General features: G+C 49.0%; 1 protein-coding gene across 1 annotated transcript in view; it reads left to right on the forward strand.

Annotated features, from left to right (window-relative positions):
- The first annotated feature begins 978 nt into the window (after positions 1-978).
- Positions 979-21,992, forward strand: part of ALPL (alkaline phosphatase, biomineralization associated) — a 58,991-nt gene continuing 37,977 nt past the window's right edge. The window contains exon 1 of the mRNA XM_080656049.1: positions 979-1,159. The gene's annotated coding sequence lies outside the window, so the exon portion shown is untranslated. The remainder of the gene's footprint in view (positions 1,160-21,992) is intronic.

Genomic DNA, 21,992 nt, shown 5'->3' on the forward strand with positions numbered 1-21,992 from the left:
TGATAACCTTCTCCCCTCTGCCTTGGCCTCAGCCTCCTGTTCTTCCTCCCTCCCCCTTTTATCTAGAAATTTAGAGTTTCCTGTGTACTTTTCAACCACGGTCTCATATGACTCTCGCACCACGTGGTGAGGGAAGCCAGGGGAGATGTTGTCCACTTGTTAAAGGGCAGGCGAGTCCACAGAGGTCAAGTGACTGGCCCAAGGACACCAGGGTGGAGTCTTGAACCTGGGCTGACTCCAGTGCTAGGGAAGTGAGAGCTCCCGCCTGGGAGGCATGTCCTGCGGATCGGCTCTGGCGGGATGCAGTCAGCAGGAATCCTGACTGGCCCCTTCCCCCTCTAAGGAGAAAAGAGGGAATAGGCCCTGTCTAGGGGAGGCACCCCTCCCGACACCCACCCCTCCTAGATCTCCTTGGCTTCTCCAGCCCTAGCCAAGGAGACCGTGCAAGGGCAGCGAAGAGAAGAGGCTAGCGGTCGGGTGTGGAGTGGGAAGGAGAGAGGCCAAGGAAGAGAGTCAGAGACACAGGTGGACAGAGACAGAGACAGGGACACGTGGAAGAGATGGATAGAGACAACGAGAGCAAAGGGACAGACAGAGACAGATGCACAGAGAGGGTCAGACAGGGCAGAGAGCTCCAGGAAGACACCCACAACCACACAGAACGAGGTTGGAGCTCAAGACACATAGACAAGAAGGACACATGCGGAGAGGCGGGAAGAGGGGGAGCTGCGCCCGGAAGCCCGGAGGTGGATGGGGACCGAGAGCTTCAGGAGCGGCGGAATCCACGGAACCGACGGCAGCGACACCCGCTCCTGCCCAACCCCGCGCAGGGGGGGAGCGGAGTAGGGGGTGCGCCCCGATCCCCGGCAGGGGGCGCCCTGGACTCGTGGTCAGAACGGCGGGCCGGGCTTGGGCCGGGGGCGGGGCGGGGGCGGGGAGGGCCGGGGGCGGGATGGGGGCGGGGAGGGCCGGGGCCTGGGCCGGGGGCGGGGTGGGTGAGGGCTGCCCAGGCAGCGCTCGGGCCCCACGGCCGCCTTTATAAGCTCGCGGGGGTGGTGGCCCGGGCAGCATCGTGCGCCCTCTTCACGCCCTCGGGCCCAGCGTCCTCACCCCGCGACACTTGTGCCAGGACAGACCCTAACCCAGGGACTCTGCGCAGGTAAGGACTCGATGCTGCCCGGCTCCCCGGGACCCCGAGAACTTGGTTGCTCCCCAGCCCCTCCCACATCTTCCACTCGCCCCGGGATGGCGGCGAGGTTGGGTATAAATGGCAGGGCCGGGACCTCCGCGCTTCCACACCGCCCGCGGCAGCGCATCGGGACCCCCAGCCACTTGTCCCGCAGGGTCCTCGCGCGCGTCCGAGGCCCCAGGCGGGCGCGCTGGGCGGCTGGAGGTTGGACGTGGTTCCCGCGAAGGGAGGACTGGAGGTCCCCGTCCTGGGCTCCTCTGCCTTTGGGGTCGCTCCCGGGACCTCCACCCTCGGCCCAGGCACCAACACCACCTCCCCCCCGCCCCAACCCCCCGTGCCCGGGGACTGAGCCGCCCCAATGGCGAACGCTTGGTCGGAGATCTAGAGACTCAGGCTCCAGCCCCGGCCCCCTGCCCGGTGCCCTCTCACGCCTCCCACCTAATACCCTTAGGTCCCGCCACAGCAGCCAGGGCGGGGGCTGGGCTGCCCTCGTGGGGTCTAAAGTAGTTGGGGCAGAGCTGGGAACAGTAGAAGGAGGGGGACGCCAGGGTCCGGGAGCCGCAGGGAGAGGAGAAAGGGGCCTATCGGCGTGTGGGTGTCTGGGAGTCGGGGTGGGCTCAGCAGCCATGGGTCAAACTCTGGAGCCCCCGAAGCCGAGGGAGCCTGCGACCCTCCTCTGGGCGTGTGCGCAGGTGAGTGGGTCGCTCAGGGTTGGTTCCCGGGCCCAGTCTGATAACAAGGGGTTAAATGCATAGTCAACAATGGTGGGGTGGGAAGCGGAGGAAGCCCTGTCTTCCCCCACGTCGTCTCTTTCTGACCCTTTCCAACACTTAATGCGGGGGGGGGGGGAACCCCCGAAGACCCAAAGACGGGTGATTCTCCGGTGGGACCGGGCGTTGGGTCCTGGGAACAGCTCAGACTCCGCAAGGGGCGGGGTTTCCCGGGCGGGCAGGTGTTGGCTCCCACCCCAGCGAAGAGGAAGCAACTGTTTGAGTGCCTACGGGGCCCCAGACCTTCTCCAGCTCCTGGAGAAGTGTTTACAGATGGGGAGAGTGAGGCTTAGAGAAGTTAAGCAGGTACACTCGTTAAGAAGTTAAGCAAATAGGGATCAGGATTTGAACCCAGACTCTTGTCTAAACCCTACAACCTTAGCCTCCTACTTCCCACTCTTAACACCGGGGAGAAGAGGGGTGGAACTTTGATTCCTCCTTCTGGCCCTTCCAGGGCTCAGTCCTGCCTCCCACCACCCTCCAGACCGGCCCTCTTCAAATCTAGTCCTCCCCACCTGTGTTGTCCCCATCCCACCCACTCACTCCATGCCCCTGCCCTGTCCCTCTGCCTCCCTTTTCCTTCGTGAACTCCATGCCTCTGAATTCCGTAAGCAGCTTCCCAACATCCCAGCCCCTGGACTGAGACAGGCTTGGTGTCTGTCCATGGCCCCACCTGTGAAATGGGAGCATGTCTCTCCCATAAGACGATTGTGGAATATAAGGAGGCCTGGAACAAAATTTAACAGCCCTGTTCTGCTGGGAATAGAGCAGTAAATTAAGCAGACAAAAGCCCGGACATTCAGACATTTGCATAACAAACTTCTTTTTCAGGCTTTGAAATAGATGTTATAGAATTGGAATCAAGCAATTCACAAGGAGAGGGATTTGGGTCCTCACAAATAGACAAGGCAGCCTAGCTGTGTGACCTGGAAGGAGTTCTGTCCCCTGTCGTGCCTTGGTGTCCTCCTTCAGGCTGAGGAGATGGATGAATAGTACCTACGGGTGGTGAGGTCTAGATTAATGTATGCCAAGTGGTTAGCCAGTGTCTGTGCTTAATAAAATATTGGCTATCATCAGCTCTAATCTTGGCAGAAAATGCAGTGCTGAGCCTGGGTATATGGTTATGTCATTGACCCTGAGCCCTGGAAACCCATCACCCACCTCCGTGGAGGTTCTTGCCCATTCCCTGATGGACTGCACTGTAGGGTGGCCTGGCGCCCTCCTTGCCCACACCATGCCTACCATCCTAAACACAGCCTTGGCCAGGAGCCTGGACTCTGTGCCTGAGGCTATTATCTCTGCGGGGGGGGGGGGGGTTGCCTGTGCCCTCCGCCTGTTCTCATGCCTCCAAGTGTCGCAGCTTGGAAATGGGGTGAACTCAAACTCAAGCCCTGCATGTTCTCTGGCTTACACACCAGACATTCCCTGCAAGCTAGGTGTAGTCCTGACTCTACAAGTGAAAAAACAGGTCTTGGAGAGGAGAAACGACTTGTCCAAGGATGCACACGCTACCTGGGGGAGCTGGGGCTGGACGGAGCCCGGGTGTCTAGAATTCCAAGTCTAGTAGTCTCCGTGTTGCACCCATCTCTGGGGATGAGGCCTCTTAATCCAGGGGTAGGATCCAGCAGCATAGCCTGGAGTTCTCACCTTGAAATAGAAACTGGCGTTATTAATACAAACTCCAGCGCTCCACGAGAGAACATTGCGGGGAGAGTGAGCGAGCTGTGCTGAGAACCGGCGCTCAGAAATCTCCCCGTGGCCACAGGAATGCTGACTCAGCGCCCCAGCACTGGCTGGAGCTGGGCTGTGTGGTGTGTGTGTGTGTGTGTGTGTGTGTGTGTGTGTGTGTGTGTTTTCTTTTTCCTTCTAGAGATGGCCTCACTTTGAGAGGGCAGCTGGGGGCAGTAGATTAGAGGTTCATTCCCAGCACTGCTCTGTGACCCTGGACAAGTCACTCTCCCTTTCTGAGCCTTAGATTGAGGAAACCATATGTAATGTGGGTTAATATACGTACTTTGAAGCATTGCTATGAGGGGCCAGCAAGATCATTAATGGTTTTTGAGCACTGGGCTGAGCCTGTGTTAGTGACTGTTATTGAGAAGCTATTCCTTGTGGGGCAGTGTCAGCAGCGTTTTCCTTCACCACACAGGTGATCCCGGAGGCCGGAGGGAAGGCCCTGCTTAGGTTACAGAGGCCCAGAGATAGCAAGGGAAATGCTGGCGTGGGGGCAGCATCTTGTGTTCCACTCCTAGCTGTGTGACCCGAGGCAAGTCACTTTGCCTCTCTGACTGTTAGGTTCCCATTAGGCTCTCAGCAACTTCTAAAGGATTCTCAGTGTCCAAAGAACATTCCAGAATCGTCTCCATATTTTTCCACCTCCCCATACCACCCCCCAACATTTCATAATTGCTCCCAGAAAAACTTCATACTTAAAGTTTTCCATGCTGAAATTCTCAACCTCGCTGTGGCCTGAAATCAATTGTTTGCATTTAATTTGACTTCTCAAATTAAGGGGTAAAATTTGAGATGAGGGTAGGGGGTGGGGGAGGAGATGAGGAAATTGAAGTTAAACCAGATGTGTTTTTGTTTAACTGTAGGCTGGTGGTTAAACTGCCCAAGTATTACCATCGTTCCTTCTGAATTCCAGTAACCGGGAGTCGGGTTTCACTAAAAATTGTAGTGTTCCTTCCTGCTCGTGGGGACTTGCCTTCCCCATTATTATTATTATTATTACTATTTTATGTTCTTCTGAGGCCATGCCTGGCCAGAAAGAAGACCTCACAAATGCCTAGAATTTCAGAACTGGAAGGCATTTAGAGGCTGGCTCCGGCAACTGGCTGCTTTGCAGCAGACCCGGGAGACTGAGGCCCGGAGGGGAGGAGGCTTGCCCAGGGTCACTCAGCTGCCGAGGGCAGAGTTGGACTATGAATGCAGTCTCCCAGCTCTGGGTGCCACGACCTTCCCCAAAGCAACCACTGTCTTGAATTGGGTGTGTATCCTGCCCGGAGTACCTCCCTAATGTACCTATTTTTATGTTTATTTTTGGAAAGAAAGAATGGTTCAAGGGAGCATACAGAGAGTATGGGTTGGTAGAGAAAGATCCTCAGCTCAGAAGAGTACAGTTTAAGTCCTTGACCAGTTGATGCGCTATCTGTGTGACCTTGGGCAAGTCATTTCCTCTCTCTGATCCTCAGCTTCCCCATTTGTAAACCAGGATGCCTGAGGAGGAGCAGAGTGTGGGGATGAGACGTACCTAAGACTTGAAATGGGTCTAATTTAATCAACTGGTCCTCAAACATTTATGGCCTAGAATCTAGATCATGGCAGGTCAGTCACAAACTGCCCTCCTCCAGTGGCAAGAGACAGATGTGGTGGATGGTTGACCCACAGTGGGCCACATCGCTGCCCACCACCAGGGCTGGAACTAATTAGCAACTGTTGTGTCCACTTTACCACAGTCCCCACCGCTCCCTCCCTCCAGACCACTTGTCTCTCTCTCTCTCTTTTTTTTTTTTAAAATATATTTTATTGGTATTTTACAGAGAGGAAGGGAGAGGGATAGAGAGCTAGAAACATCGATGAGAGAGAAACATCGATCAGCTGCCTCCTGCACACCCCCCACTGGGGATGTGCCTGCAACCAAGGTACATGCCCTTGACCGGAATCGAACCCGGGACCCTTCAGTCCGCAGGCCGACGCTCTATCCACTGAGCCAAACCTGTTTCGGCCCACTTGTCTCTTTAGCCACCTGTCTTCTGTGTTTGCAGTTTCTAAGCTAAGTGCCCGAGGCCATGGAAGGAGGACTCAGATCTCATCTGAATGACTGCATGAAGCTTGGGCCAGCCCTTAGGGGCTCAGGATGTGAATGTGGGATGCGTGGACATCAGTCCTTCTATGGCCTGGCAGAGTCTCTGACATGTTGGCTAGGCGGAGGGAGCTTTCTTCCTGTTTGGGGGGTCCCCAGGAATAGTCTACAGGCTCCAGAGATTTGGGGGTGACAGAGCACCAGCCTGATGGGGCTCAGAGAGCAGAGCCTGGGGCCTACCCCTGGGGGTCAGGCAGTGCTGGCTGCTGCAGTCCTGAGGGAAGGGACTCCCTGGGCATCTGCCATCTTACCTAATACTCCCAAAGAACCTAGTCGTTGGTCACCACTTCACAGACGAGAAACACCACCTTGTACTCTGAATCACAGCTCTCTGTTCCACTCCCTCCGCTGGGAGCGGAGACCTGGCGCTGACAGCAGGCACCATGGCCGCAGCACAGATCGAATTGCTACGACCAAGCTCCAGGGCAGCTGCTTAGATGGGAGAGTCTAGAAGGGCTCCACAAACTGCTCTGGGGGTACAAGATAAGCAAGGGAGCTCGGATTCCTGATAGTAACCACGGTCCTAGAGCCTGCAGAGTTCAGAGATGTGCCTGCCCTTGTGGGAAGCAGCATTTTGTAAGGACCACTGGCCACCAGGCACCAACATTTTCTTTGATCCTCACCTACCTCACTGCCTGTTGTTTTAGTTGAGGAGACTGAGACTCAGAGGGCAGACACCTTGGGTGTCAACCCCTCCCCCAGGTGCCTCTGGCCCCCTGTCCTGAGCCAGGGAAGGGAGGAGAGCAGAGGGGAGGCTGGGAGAACCTTTAAAAGGCTCTACCATGTGAGTTTCGGTTGAGGCAAGTGCTTGCCTTTGCTGATCCACCTTTTCTTTGTCTGCGAGACAACAGGGTGGGTACCCTCTCAGACCCCAGGCTGAGGCTCTCAGGTCTCCGTCCCATTATCCCCCAGGCCTCATGGTTGACTGCCACTGAATTGAATCAGACTTGGCCTTTCTCTAGCATTTGTCTCTTTCTCCTTCAACCTGTTCCCACTTTGACTTACCAGCCTCTTAATACATAGAGTTAATAACTTATTCATCTGCCACCGTGCTGGGTGAAAAGTGTCTCAGCTAATTCTTGGCCCCTTCCCTCCCTCACTCCTGGGAGGCCTTCTATACCTGCTCTGTTTTCTCTGCTCCCCCTCCCACCGACACACCACTGCTAACCTTGCCATGTTGGGTGTGGTGTTCAGTGCCTCACCTGGAATCCCTAGTCTTAGAGCGGCCCGGTGCGGCACGTGCATAATATTATCCCCATGTTACAGATGAGGAAACAGGCCCTGAGTCAGCCGGGAAGCGGAAACATACCCATTTGTCCCCCACCATTGCCCATGCACCCCTTCAAGGCTGCTTCCTTCTCCACAAGCCAGCTTCCCAGAAGAGCCCAGTTCCTTCTTTATTTTGAAGTCATAGAATATAGCACTTCATATCTCAGCTTCAGGTACCAAGATGTCGAAGATAAACAGACTTCCTCTCAACAGCGGCCCAAGCCCTGGCATGCATCACCTGAGTGTTTCTTGGTGCAAATGCTGTGTTTTAAGTTTTCCTCTTCACTTAATCCTTACGATTAACATTTAAGGTCTTGCTCAGTGTCAGCAACTGAGCCAATCTCTGTGAATGACCTTTTTTTGTATTTCACTTGTTATCCTCTCCATTTTACAGAAGGGGAAACTGAGGCTCAGAGGAGCTGAGTAACTTTCTCAAAGTCACACAGCTGGAAAGTGGAGATGCTTTCTTGCTCAGTCAGATTGGCACTGGATTCAGATTTTTTTACGTTTGGATATAAGCCCTCAGGGAACTTCGATGTATACATTTGTTTTCAGTAAAACCATCCATCTGTCCTTGGGGTTAGCAAAGTGATGTGGGTGGGAGGTCTCCGAGGGAGGGGCCAAGCATAGGAACTCTTGATTGGGCAGAAGCATCTGTTCTCCCAGTGGGTCTGGGCCTGGACACCTCTTCTCATCAAGAAAAGGAAATAGCCGAAACCTGTTTGGCTCAGTGGATAGAGCGTCGGCCTGCGGATTGAAGGGTCCTGGGTTCGATTCTGGTCAAGGGCATGTACCTTGGTTGTGGGCACATCCCCAGTAGGAGGTGTGCAGGAGACAGCTGATCGATGTTTCTCTCTCATCGATGTTTCTAGCTCTCTATCCCTCTCCCTTCCTCTCTGTAAAATATCAATAAAGTATATTTAAAAAAATAAATAAAAGGGTGAGCCCCCCTATTAAAAAAAAAAAAAGGAAAGGAAATAGTAGTCTTAGCAGGAAGCACCCTTAGGAACCCAGAGGGACCTGGGGTTGAATCTGCCATCTCAAGCTGTGTGACCGTAGGCAAGTCCTGTCCCTCTTCTGGCTTTGGGTTACCTGCCTGACCACCACGGCTCGCACCAAGTGAGGGAAGGCCTTAGGGCTTTTCCAGTTCATGTGTGGCAAATAGTTGGCATGCATGCTGCCACTCCCCTGTCCTACACTCATGGCAGACATCACTAATCAACCACTGCTGTTTTTTCTTCTAAACCTCAAATTCCTTCTAAATGCAGTCCTCCAGGCAGCCACTATCAACTCCTTAGAGCTGGCACGCAAGATTGAAGGACATCCCAGAACCAAATTAGATTTAATTATTGTGTGGACAGGGGTGGAAGAGGGACAGGCCCGGGGTGGCACCCAGGTCAGTGTCACTGTGCTTCTGAGTCTTCTTTTCCTTTGTCTTGTTTGGGAGAACAGGAGGAACACAGAGAGACTGCCTAGATCCCACCCCTGGGGTGGGGTGGGGACCTCTCATGGGGCTCAGAGCTGTGCTCAAGGTCAGTCCTCAAGGTTTCCGGGCTGGTCACAACCCAGGCTGAAAATAAGAGTGAAAGGAGGAGGGTGGTTTTAGATGGTCCTGCAGAGCTTGGCTCCCCCTCCCCCACCCTCTGTAATAGTAGTAGTAATCATATCAATAATAATAGGAACAGTACTAATAAGAGCTATTAACATTTACCGGATATTTATTCGGCACCCAGCCATTCTGCTAAATGTTTTCTATGCATTCACACTTTTCTTTTTCTCTTTTTTTTGTTGTTGTTAATCCTCACCCAAGGATATTTTTCCATTGATTTTTAGGGAGAGTGGAAGAGAAAGGGAAAGACAGAGAGAAACATCGATGTGAAAGAAACACATCGATTGGTTGCCTCCTGCACGAGCCCTGACTAGGGTCCGGGCTGGGGAGGAGCCTGCAACCAAGGTACATGCCCTTGACCGGGAATCAAACCTCTGGACCCTTTGGTCCCCAGGCTGACGCTCTATCCACTGAGCAAACCGGCTAGGACTATGCATTCACACGTTTAATCCCTATCACAGCCCATTTTTCGAGTGAAGAAAATGACTCAGGTGAAGTAACTCACCTGAATTGTCCCGACTGGTGAACCAGTGGAGCCACTGAGGTTTGAATTCACATCTTTCTAATCCTGAAGCCACTCCCCTCAAGCCCTCCCCCCTCCCGCCCCCCGCTGGTGTGAGGACTGCTGGACTCTGCCCTTGCTCCTCCTCAGCTCGCCATCATCAGCTGTCACTCACGACCATGGCACTGACCTGCCTGTGTGTGGGAAGTGGTGCTCTTCCATACGGACCTCCCATAGACACGAGGGTAGCAGAGCAAAGGCCTCTCCATCTTGCACATTAGAAAAATGGTGATCCCGCCCCCAGAGAATTCAGTGTCCTACCTGTTCCCTGCGCCTTGCTGAGCAGATGGCCCAGGGGAGCCCAGGCGGGGTTGTTGGGGCTGATGTGGGGTTGGACTTGGGCCCCCATCCCAGATGGACTAATTCTAGTTCCTGTTTTCATCAATGGGACCCTGGGTGAGTTACTCTACTACTCCCAACCTCAGTTTCCAGGCGCCGATCACACTTTTCTGTTTTTAAAGCCCTTTCTTATTCATGAACGCACTGACTCCTTCAGGCAGCCCAGTAAAGTATTCTCTTCCTTTTGCAAAAGAGGATGCTGAGGCTCAAGTCCAATCGATGGCAAAACCAGCGCTCAAACTCTCGTCAGGACCCCAGGCTAAGATCTTTCTTAATGTGTCCCAGCCTCTCACATCTTTGCCTTTGCACCTGCTGTCCCCGCCCCTGCAGGGCCCTCCCTGCCCGAGTTGCCAGTTGGCATCACAGCTGCTTTTCTCGATCTTGCCTAGAAATCTCGAGTCCTTTTGTAATCTGATTATCCACACAGTGCCTGGCTCTGAGTATGAGTTCCTGAAGGGCAAGAAGCCCGTCTGGATCATTCGTGAATTCCGTGTCTCACCAGGTCACAAGAGTTTGAGTGAGTGAAAGGCTGCCACCTTTGACAGGGGTTTCTTCGCCAGCAGGGCTTGGTTTCCGTGGGGAAGCCTGTGAAGGTTGTCCTGCTGGCTTGACACCTGAGCCACCCCAGGCTGAGCTGGGCTGCCCCTACCAGATCTCCACTGTGTCTTCATCTCCCGTTGATGACACGAGCTCATGAATGGTTTGTTGGTGACTGGCAGCAGGACAAGCCGGTTTTCCTATCGACGGCTCAGGCCCTTTGTCGGGTGTGGGTTCCCCCAGTGTCATACCTCAGACCAGTCTCTGTCCATTTTCTTCACAAATGTACCCCCAGTGCCTAATCTCAATTTCTTTAATAATAATAATAATAATAATAATAATAATAATAATAGCAACGGCTGTACATGGAGTAACACATCTATATGTACCATGCTTCTTAATACACATTTGGTGCATGAATGACCACTTGTACATCACACCCTGCAGCTGGGGCCCAGATGAAGGTTCCCTGGAAGGGAAACCCATGTGTCAGCTTGCCCCTGTCCGGGGCAGCCCTGGCTTGTGTCAGCTCCCTAGTTCCTTGGCATTGCCCAGCAGCATGGACTAGCACCCCAGTTTGGAGGGAGATACAGCTGCGATCTGTAGTATCTAGAGCAGCCTTGGGCAAACTATGGCCCGCGGGCCGGATCCGGCTGTTCTATCCGTTTCTCTTGCTCTCCCCTCCGCTCCTTTACTTTGAAATTATATTAGTTCACACAAACACTCCATCCATGCTTTTGTTCTGGCCCTCCGGTCCAGTTTAAGAACCCATTGTGGCCCTCGAGTCAAAAAGTTTGCCCACCCCTGATCTAGAGCCAAAAACGGGGCTCAGTGTGGTTGAGTCACTTGCCCAGGGTTGCAGAGCTGGTGGGTGGTGGCGCTGGGATTTGAACCCAGAGCCTGGAGTCTTTCTCCTTTTGGCTCTGGTGAGGGAGGATGTGTCTGTCTTGGGGATATCTGGTCCAGACAGTCTTAGTTTGTTTAATTCCCTGAATGCCTCTATGGGGCCTGCTAAGTAAGTGTTTTCCACACCCTTTGATATTTGGTCCTCAACCTCCCACAGGGTAGGTACTGGAATCCCTGATTTTTTACAGGTGAGTAGAAGCACAGAGAAGGGAAGGGACTTGCCCAAGGTCATGCAGTTCATAAATGGCGAAGCTGGAATTTGAACCTGGGCATCCTGGCTCCAGAGTGCGGGCCTGCAATCACTTAATTAGATAAATCTCTGCAGGCCAAATGGTTAAACTCTTCTTGAACCTGACGGTTTCCCGGAGTTGACTCGGGAGGGGATAGGAGGCAGCGATTGACTACATGACACTTCCTGCTCCCTGAGCTGAGAAGTGCAGTTTATCTGTCCCCTGCACGATTCCTGGGGTAAGGGAGAGAGGGAGGTAGGGAGCCCAGTGGGGCAGTCCTGGTGTCTCCAGGACCAGGGTCAGGGGAAGGCCAGAGCAATTAGCCTGGCTGAAGCCACTGCTCACTCAGAAACCTCAGTGGTGGACGGGCCCCAGCCTCAGTCCAGGACTCTGGCCTCGGGCCCGATCCTCCTGGGTTCTATCTCAAGCTTCCAGTGTCTTCTTGGGGTGGAAACTCTCAATGCGCCGGCTTGTGTGACAACTTTGCTCTGAAATTTCCTCCTTGCTCACCCAAGCCCCTGGGCTGGCCTGCCTGCCTCACTTCCCCTTTTAGGAGGAGGGTCGTTCCTTTCCTGTTGGGTAGCTACATGATTTGAATAATCGAATGTTTCCCGACTGGCCCCTGGCCAGGCAGTGCTCAGCTGTGTGAAGCCTCCAGCTGGGGCTCCGAGGCAGGCCTGCCAACCTCCTGGTCCCATCCGCGAGGGCAAAATATGGGGAGAACACTTGTTCTGTTCGCTTTGTCAGGCCAGGACCCCGATGATTCCTGTGACAGAGGACAGCGCTGGCCTCGGGCCCGGAAGTAGCTCCTGGTGGGAGAAGGAAAGGGCTGCCCCTGTTCTAGGAAGTCCCCGTGGGAGTGGCCTTTCTTGTCCACTCGGTGGGTGCTGGTTTCTTGGCACCTGTCAAGGTGGAGAAGGAGAAAGCAGAGTCAGGAAGGGGGGAGGTGAGTACAGGAGCACATTCATTCATTCATTCATTCATTCAACAAACATTTCCTTAGCCCAATGCCAGCTAGGCTCAGGGCTTGGTGCTGGAATTCACAGATGGATCTGGTCCAGTTTTTGCTTTCAAAGAGCATCAGTGCGTGGGGAGATGGTTGCGTTAACAGACCCAGATGGAGTCCCAGGTGTAGGGTAAAGGAAACTGCAAGAGCCGTGGGAGCAGAGGAGGCCACCTGCATGCCGTGGGCAGAGTGACCACAAAGGGTTTCTGGAAGAGGCAGCATCCAGTCCTGGTTGTTTGCTTTTTCTCCAGCGAATACCTACTGAGCATCTTCTAGCAGTTGTGGTTCCAGGTGCTGGGGCTGCAGCAGTGAGCTGCACAGTCTTTCCTCCTGGAGCTCCATTGCACTGGAAGAGATGGACCATCAAGTCCTTAATTTCAGGTAGTGCTGAGCACTGGGAAGAGGGTTACACTGGCTTGTGCAGTAGTGAGGGGCTGGGGTGCGGTGGGGCGTCTTCACGCGGCGTGGGCAGGAAGGACTCGGAGAACGTGGCCTTTGAGCTGGAAAATGAGAGGAAGTGAGCCAAGCAAGTGTTCCTGGCAAGAGAACAGCCAGTGCAGAGATCCCGAGGGACAATCAGGGGCACATCAGGTCTGGCCGGTGCCGGGGCCAGGAGATGATGTCAGAACGATGCGCAGGGCCCGCAGCTTGTAGACATCCGATGGGCTCTGGAAGCAGGAGCAGGGCCCAGGAGAAGTAAGGGGTAGGGTGGCCTCCCGTTTGTTGAATGGCTCATTAAAAACAGTTTGAGTAGGAATGGCCTTTGAAGCTTGACACTCCCACCCTCCCCAGGGACAGGCGGGGTAGCTGAGCTCAGAAAGAAGTGACTCCTCCCAAGGTCACAATGGGAGGGGAGGGGACTGGATCTAGGTCCCCTGCCACCAACCAACTTCTCTCCAATATGCCCTCACAACCTCTCTGACTCAGTCTGACATTTACTAATCGCTGTTTGCCAAGGGAGTTACATACCTTGCCTAGTTTGACGGGAGGAAGGTGAGGCTCAGGGGCCTGGTTAAGGGTCGTTTAGAGACGGGGTCTCTAGAATTGATCCTGGCCAAGTTTACTCTGAAAACGGGGCTACACTACAGTAGTCCCTCTTTACCCACAGGGAATACGTTTCAAGACCCCAGTGCATGCCTGGAACTGTGGGTGGACCGAACACCTATGATCACATTTAATTTATAAAATAGGCACAGTAAGAGATTACCTACAGTAGCTAATAATGAAGTAGAACAATTTTAGCAATGCACTGTAATACATGTTATGTGAATGGGGCCTCTCTCTCCAAATATCTTATTGTACTGTACTCATCTTTTCATTAAAGGAAGCACTTCACGGCTTTTCTTGGGCAAATCCTAATTGCCAGCACCACTACTTAGCGCTCTATTAAGTAAAATCAGGGTTGTTGGAACACAAGCGCGGCGATACCGCTATAGGCCCTCTGCTAACTGAGATGGCTACTAAGTGACCACTGGGCAGGCTGGAGCGGGACAGCGAGAGATCTCACGCTACTCAGAACGGTGCACAAGTTAAAACTTCTGAATTGTTTATTTCTGGCATTTTCCATTTAATATTTTCGGACTGAATGACTGCAGGTAACTGAAACCTTGGAAGACAAAGCCACGGTGAGGGAGGACTACTGAATGCTTTTGGCTTGAAAGATTGTCGAGGATTCAGGGAGCTATAATGCATGTCAACAACTTTGCATAGTGCTTGGCAAAATGTGAATATTTAGTCAGCATTTTTGTTTTCATTTAAATTATTTTATGGACCCTGGGACCTATATAAGGATTACTCATGATCCTTGTTGCAAGCACTCTCATCATTGGTCCATTAAAAATAAATTTAAAATACCTATGAACTATTATCCAGTGCCAGGGCTAGAATATTGACAGTCATTGACATTGTCCTTTGGACTCCTTCATTCCTCTCCCAGCCACCCTCCTTCACATGGGGTAACCGCTATTCTGAATCTGGGGTTTCTCATTTTCTTGCCTTTTGAAATTATTTTTATTAGTATTATTATTATACAATATATATGTTTCATATATTGGTATCTGGAGTTTCTCATTCCCTTTGCCTTTTAATTTTTATTTATTTACTTATTTTTTAAATATATATTTTTATTATTTCAGAGAGGAAGGGAGAGAGAGAGAGAGAGAGAGAGAGAGAGAGATAGAAACATCAATGATGAGAGAGAATCATTGATTGGCTGCCTCCTGCACACCCCCTCCTGGGGATCGAGCCTGCAACCTGGGCATGTGCCCTGACCGGGAATTGAACTGGTGACCTCCTGATTCATAGGTCAAGCCATGCCAGCTGGGTCCCTTTGCCTTTTTTGATTAGTACTTACCTGTCACAGAATTTTGAGACCCATTAAAACAAAGTTTAATGAGAAAAAAAATCATGTAGGTGAAAAAAGTATATCTGTATGAAAGGCTGTCATGCACAATCTCCTGAGACATGTTTTGTGCATTCAATTTTGTGTTGCTGAGATTCATCCCTATTGTTGCATGGAGTTGTAATTCTGTTTCATTGTGCCTGCTATTCCACTGGGCAACTGTTCCACAGTTTTATTTACTCAGTTTCTTGTTATTGGCATTTGGGTTATTTTCAAGTTTTTCCTAGTGTGGAAAAAGCACCTATGAATATTCACGAACATGCTTTCTAATGAATGAATTTAGAGATCTTCTCTTGATATATACCAGTGGGTGGAATTACTGGGTCATAGGGTCTATGGACATTTGTTCAGTATTAACAAGATAGGAGCAAACTGTTTCCTCGATGATTGTATCTGTTTACATTCCCACCAGTAATATATGAGAAGTCCTGATGGTCAGCATCTTCTGCAATACACAGTATTATTGGACTTCTTAATTTTTTCCAACCAGATATGTATAAGGATTTCTCATTGTAGACTTGATTTGCAATTCCCTGATTACCAGCGAGGCTGAATAAGTTTGTATGAGTACGTGTGTGAGTTCTCAACTGGGAATGTCTTTTGCCCCTTTTTCTATTTGTCCCCTCCCACCCTTTTTTTTGGGGGGGGGGGCACTTTTCTTATTAATTTGTAATAGTTCTTTATATTCCTGAGTCTCATAATGTTTTGGAAATGGAAATTCTAAAATTTAATATAGTGTAATTTAATAGTTAGTGCTTTGGGGTCTTGTTTAAGAAAGTGTGCCTCATCCCAAGGTCAAAAGCTATTCACCTACAGTTTCTACTAAATGTTTTAAAGTGCGTGTGTGTGTGTGTGTGTGTGTGTGTGTGTGTGTGTTAGGTGTTTTTTTTTCTTCCTTCACATTTAAGACCTTGATCCATATAGTATAAGATAGAGATCCAATTCAATTTCTTTTCTGTCTAGATTCCCATTTTTTTCTTGTTTCCCAGTTGTCTTTGTTGCTGATGTATAGAAATGCAGTAGATGTTTTTGCATTTTGGTATTATCAAACTAACTTGCTCAGCTCTTTTTCCAGTTATCTGTCTGTAGATTCTATGTAGATAATCGGTTACAAATAATGATAGGTTTTTTTTGTGTGTGTGTTTTAATTATGCTTTTAATCTTTTTTCTTATGTTATTACACTGTCTAGGACTGGCAGTACAATCTTACATAAAAATAGTGGTACTAAGTATCTTTGCCTTGATTTTTATTTTAGAGAGAATGTTCTAAAGTTTCCCCACTTAGAATATATGTGTTACATATTTTTTATAAATTGCTTTTTTTTCTGGTTAAGGAAGCTTTTTCTATTCATAACTTATTGAGAGTGTTTTTAAAATAATAATTTGTGTTGAATTGTATTAAATGCATTCAAAAAGTGTCTTGAGATGATTATATGGCTTTTCTTTTTTAATCTGTTAATGTAGTTAATATATTTATAGATTTTCAAATATTAAACCATTCTTGTATTCCTAGGATAAACCTAACTTGTTCATTATATGATATTTGGTTATGGTCTAATAATATCTTGTTTAGAATTATATAAATTTGCATGAATAAAATGTGCCTCTAATTTTCACTTTTTATGTTGTACTTTTCTGTCTTAGAATTGCAATTATAATGGCCTTATAAAATTAGTTGGTAATATTTTCTCTTTTACTGTTCTTTTGCAATATTTAGGTAAACTTGAGATAATGTGTTTCTTGAAGTCTGATAGAAGTCACCTATAAAATAATCTTGGCCTATGTTTTCTTCATGGAAAAATTTTAACTAGTGTTTAAAATATATTATTCAGGTTCTTTATTTCTTCTTGAATCAGTTTTGATAAGTTATATTTTTAGGAATATATGGTTTAATCTACTTTTTCAAATATTGACATAAGTTTGCTTATAGCATTTTCTTAGTATTCTTTCCGTAACAATTGTGTCCTCTCTCTCTCTCTCTCTCTCTCTCTCTCCTTATATTACTCTTGCCTGAAGTTTATTGACTTTTTTAAAAATACCATCTTTTATGGTGGCTTTTATCTCAATTGAGTCTTTGTTTCCTGTTCATTTCTGCTTTATAGAATCTCCTTTTATTTTGAGAAGGTTTCTATTTTTCTAAGTGTTGGACACTTAGCTACTTAATTTTTAGCCTTTCTTTGCTACATTCCACAATTTATCTGTAAGTGTTTTTATTATCAGTCAGTTCTAAGTAATTTTAAATTTCTATTATGACTTTTCTTTGTTCTATGAGTTATTAGGGATGTTTTTAATTTCTACATGTATGGGGAATTGTTTGTCCTTTTAAAGCATAACTTAATTGTACTATGGTCAGAGAATGTAAACTATGTGAAACCCTGCTATTTAAAATATGAGGCTTGAGCTCTTGTCATTTTTAAAAAATATATTTTTATTGATTTCAGAGAGGAAGGGAGAGGGAGAGAGAGATAGAAACATCAATGATGAGAGAATCATTGATCAGCTGCCTCCTGCACGCCCCCCATTGGGGATTGAGCCCTCAACCTGGGCATGTGCCCTTGGCTGGAATCGAACCCAGGACCCTTCCGTCCACAGGCTGACACTCTATCCACTGAGCCAAACCGGCTAGAGCTCTGGTCAATTGTTAAAAAATGTTTGAGTGTTCCTGAAAAGAATGTGTGTGTATGTACTTTGTTTCTATCATCCTGCCTTTTTATTTCAATTTATCTTGATTTTTCTGTTTTATTTTTAATGTTAATTACTTACAAATAGCTATAGCTTCCCCCCACAAAGACAAGATTAGCATTTTCTCAGTCCCCTAGGTCTCCCTCTTCCCCTTCAGCCCTTATTCTTCATCAACATGCCCATCAGCCCCCTTGACATCAGATTAAAATTATCTGGAATTTTTAATTCTGAGTTATTTTAGATAGATGTTCTTCTTGTTCTTTTCTTTGATCTGTGAATTTTGTTAACAATAAACTTTACTAAGTTATTTGGTCAGCCTTCACATATCTTTAATATCATCTGTGGAATTTGTTTCTATACTTAAGTAGTTACTTTGGAAAAAATATGGTCTCTCTTTGTACAAACATGGGCCCTTGAACATGGAAATGTAATTTAGTATAGTGACTTTGGCCATCCTATCTAATAAAAGAATAATATGCAAATTGACCATACCTCCACCACACCCACACGCTATGCCCACCAGCCAATCAGGAGTGAATATGCAAATTAACCCAACCAAGATGGCTGCGGCCACGGAGAGAGCAGGAGGCTTGGGTTTCCCTGACAATGGAGGAAGCCAAGCTTTTGGCACACCCTGGCAGGCCCAGGCCTTCACTCAAGGCTACAAAGTTTCAATTATAGAAGATAAATAAATCCCAACAAAAATGGCAGCAGCCACGGAGCTGGAGAGAGGAGGAGGCTTGAGTTGCCCCCTGTGATGGAAGAAGCCAAGTTTCTGCAGCCCTGGCCTGCCTTGGCCTCGGCTTAAGGCTACAAAGTTTCAATTATAGGAGATAAATAAATCCCAGATACCAGGGCCTCAACTTGGGTCTCCGGGGGGCGTGGCCAGCCTACAAACCACCACAGACCCCTCACCCAGGCCACCCCATGCCCCAAGGGAATCCCCACCCTGATCCGGGACACCCTTCAGGGCAAACCAGTCAGCCCTCACCTGTGTACCAGGCCTCTATCCTATCTAATCCTATCTAATAAAAGAAGAATATGCAAATTGACTGTCATGCCAACACAAGATGGATGCCCCATGTGGTCAAAGATGACTGCCCCCATGTGGACACAAGATGGCCACTACAAGATGGCCAGCAGGGGAGGGCAGTTGGGAGGGACCAGGCCTGCAAGGGAGGGCAGTTGGGGGCAATCAAGCCTGCAGGGGAAGGCAGTTAGGGGTGACCAGGCTGGCAGAGGAGGGAAGTTGGGGACAACCGGGCCTGCAGGGAAGGGCAGTTGCGGGGGGCGGGGGGCAGGCCTGCAGGGGAGAGCAGTTGCGGGGGACCAGGCCTGCAGGGGAGCAGTTAGGCATCAATCAGGCTGGCAGGGGAGTGGTTAGGGGGTGATCAGGCTGGCAGGCAGAAGTGGTTAGGGGTAATCAGGAAGGCAGGCAGGCGAGCAGTTGGGATCCAGCAGTCCCGGATTGTGAGAGGGGTCCCAGATTGGAGAGGGTGCAGGCTGGGTTGAGGGACACACACCCCCATGCACGAATTTCGTGCACTGGGCCTTTAGTTTCTTATAAAGTGAAACATACTTAACACATGATCCAGCAATTCCAATCCTAAGGATTTGCTCAAAAGAAATGAAAATATACCTGTACAAAGATTCACACATAAGTGTTCATAGGAGCTTTATTTATAACTAGAGGCCTGGTGCAAGAAATTTGTGCATGGGGTTGGGGGCGCGGGGAAGGGAGAAAGTTCCCTCAGCCTGGCCTGCACCCTCTCCAATCTGGGACCCTTGGGGGATGTCCGACTGCTGGCAGATGGACATACCACTTGCAATCTGGGACCACTGGTTCCTAACCACTCGCCTGTCTGCCTGCCTGATCACCCCTAACCCCTCTGCCTGCCTGATTGCCCCTAACCACTCTCTCTGCCTGCCTGCCTGATTGTCCCAATCCCTCTGCCTGCCTGCCTGATCGCCCCTACCTTGCCCCCATGCCAGCCTGATCGCTCCTAGCCACCTCTGCCTGGGCCCCCAGCCTAAGCCGCAGTCTGGCCTCCCTCTGCCGGAGGAGACCTGGCAGATCAGGGGAAGGCACCGCCCCCATCATGCCTCTGCTGCTGCCACTGCTGGCCGCCTTGGCTTACCTGAGCCTTGGGCTGTAGCAGTGGCAGCCGCCATCAGCGGCTCACCCAAGCCTCGGGCTGACCCTGGGCAGCGGCAGCGTCAAGTCCCCGCCCACCCGTGCATGCCTGCTGCGCACGCAGCCTCCTGGTGATGGGCAGTTACAGCGTGAGGGCATTACAGTGTGAGGGTGTGATGACCATTAGCATATTAGCTCTTTATTATATAGGATCCCCCCAAATGGAAACGGTTTAAATGATTTTTAGTAGCTTTTAACATTTGAATGACAGTTTAGATATAAAATTCTCAGTTCAAATTCTTTTCTTTGGTACTTTGGTCAATTCAATTTGATACTTATTCCTTTATAAGTGATCTGTTCCTCTGAACTTTTAGAATGTTTTTGTTGTCTTTTTAAAAACATGTTTTCATTGATTTCAGAGAGGAAGGGAGAGGGAGAGAGAGATAGAAACATCAATGATGAAAAAGAATCATTGATGTCTGTCTCCTGTACACCCCCTACTGGGGATTGAGCCCACAACCTAATCAGGTACCCTTGACCAGAATCGAACCCAGGGCCTTTCAGTCCGCAGGCTGATGCTCTATCCACTGAGCCAAACTGGATAGGGCTATTTTTGTTGTCTTTAATATTCACTATAATATTTCTAGGTGTGCATTTTTTCTCTTTTGTCCTGTTTGGTATATTGGGGTCCCTTTCAAATTGAGAGCTTTCATCTTTTTTTACTTCTAAAGTTATCTTTATTATTTCTTCAAGTATTTTCTTCCTTGATTTATTTTCCTTTCCTAGGGGTCCTATTATCCAGATGTTGGCACTTATACGCCCATTTCTATCCTTTTTTTTTAATCTTTCCTGTGTGTGATTTTTATTAAAAAGTGATTTATTTTTTGTTAATCCCCATCTCTCTTTTTTTGTTGATGCATTCTTTCATACAATAAAATGCATTGATCTTAAGTGTTCAATTTAATTGGTTTTGACAAATGTACATTACCTTGTAACCATGACCACAAAACAAGACTTAAAAAAACAATCAAAACATTTCTATCACTCCAGCAAGTTCCCTCCCATTTGCCTCCCAAATATAAAATTATTCTAATTTCTTTCACCATGTGTTTTTCTAGAGTTAACTACATAAGGATTCATTTAGCATGTACTCTTTTATGTCCAGCTTCTTTCCCTTAACAAAATGTTTTTGAAATTCATCTCTGTTGTGTTAGTAGTTCACTTTTTTTTTTTCTGAGTAGTTTTCCATTTTATTGACATACTACCATAGTTTCTTCATTCATCTGTTTTTTTGTTTTGTTTTGTTTTGTTTTTAAATATATTTTATTGATTTTATACAGAGAGGAAGGGAAAGGGATAGAGAGTTAGAAACATCGATGAGAGAGAAACATCGATCAGCTGCCTCCTGCACACCCCTTACTGGGGTTGTGCCCGCAACCAAGGTACGTGCCCTTGACCGGAATCGAACCTGGGACCTTTCAGTCCGCAAGCCGACGCTCTATCCACTGAGCCAAACCGGTTTCGGCCTGTTAATGAACATTTAAACTGTTTCCATTTGGGAGTATCCTATCTAATAAAGAGGGAATATGCTAATTGACCCTCACACCATCACAAAGATGGCGGCACCTGCAGCCAATAAGGAGGAATATGCTAATTGACCCTCACACCATTACAAAGATGGCACCCCGCAGCCAATAAGGAGGAATATGCTAATTGACCCTCACTTTGTAGCAAATATGGCAGCATCCACAGCCAATAAAAGAGGGAATATGCTAATTGACTGCCATGCCCTCAAATATGGCGGCACCCACAGCCACAAGAAGGTGGCGCCCAGTTGCTTCAGCACCGCCGGGGCGGCAGGCGGGCCCGGCCACTCCGTGAACCTGCCTCTGGAGTCCCCCAGTCCCCTCAGCCCCCCAGGGCCGGCCCAAGGTGCAGGCAAGCCTCGGATGGCGGCTGCCCAGCTACCCAGGGCCGCCCGAGGTTCAGGTAACCAGGGCCAGCTGAGGCTTGCACTGCCGGCAGTGGCAGCAGCAGAGGTGTGATGGGGCATTGCCTTTCCCTGATTGCCAGGTTGCCTCCCACCCCTGAGGGCTCCTGGACTGTGAGAGGGGGCAGGCCAGGCTGAGGGAACCCCCGCTCCAGTGCATGAATTTTCATGCACCGGGCCTCTAGTTATAAATAAAGCTCCTATAAACACGTATGTATGAATCTTTGTACAGGTATATTTTCATTTCTTTTGAGAAAATTCTTAGGATTGGAATTGCTGGATCATGTGGTAAGTATGGTTCACTTTATAAGAAATGGCCAAAGTCACTACTAAATTACATTCCCATGATCAATATATGAGATCCTGTGTGGTTTTTTAAAAAATATTCTTGACAATGTTTGATTTTGTAAGTAGTTTTGACTTGGTTTTAGTCATTCTGGTGGGTGTGAAATAATGATGTGGATCACCCTTTCCATTGACTATTGGTCATTTGTATGTTTTCT

The sequence above is a fragment of the Plecotus auritus genome (assembly GCF_963455305.1).
Source record: "Plecotus auritus genome assembly, chromosome: 2".
In the NCBI taxonomy this organism is placed as follows: domain Eukaryota; kingdom Metazoa; phylum Chordata; class Mammalia; order Chiroptera; family Vespertilionidae; genus Plecotus; species Plecotus auritus.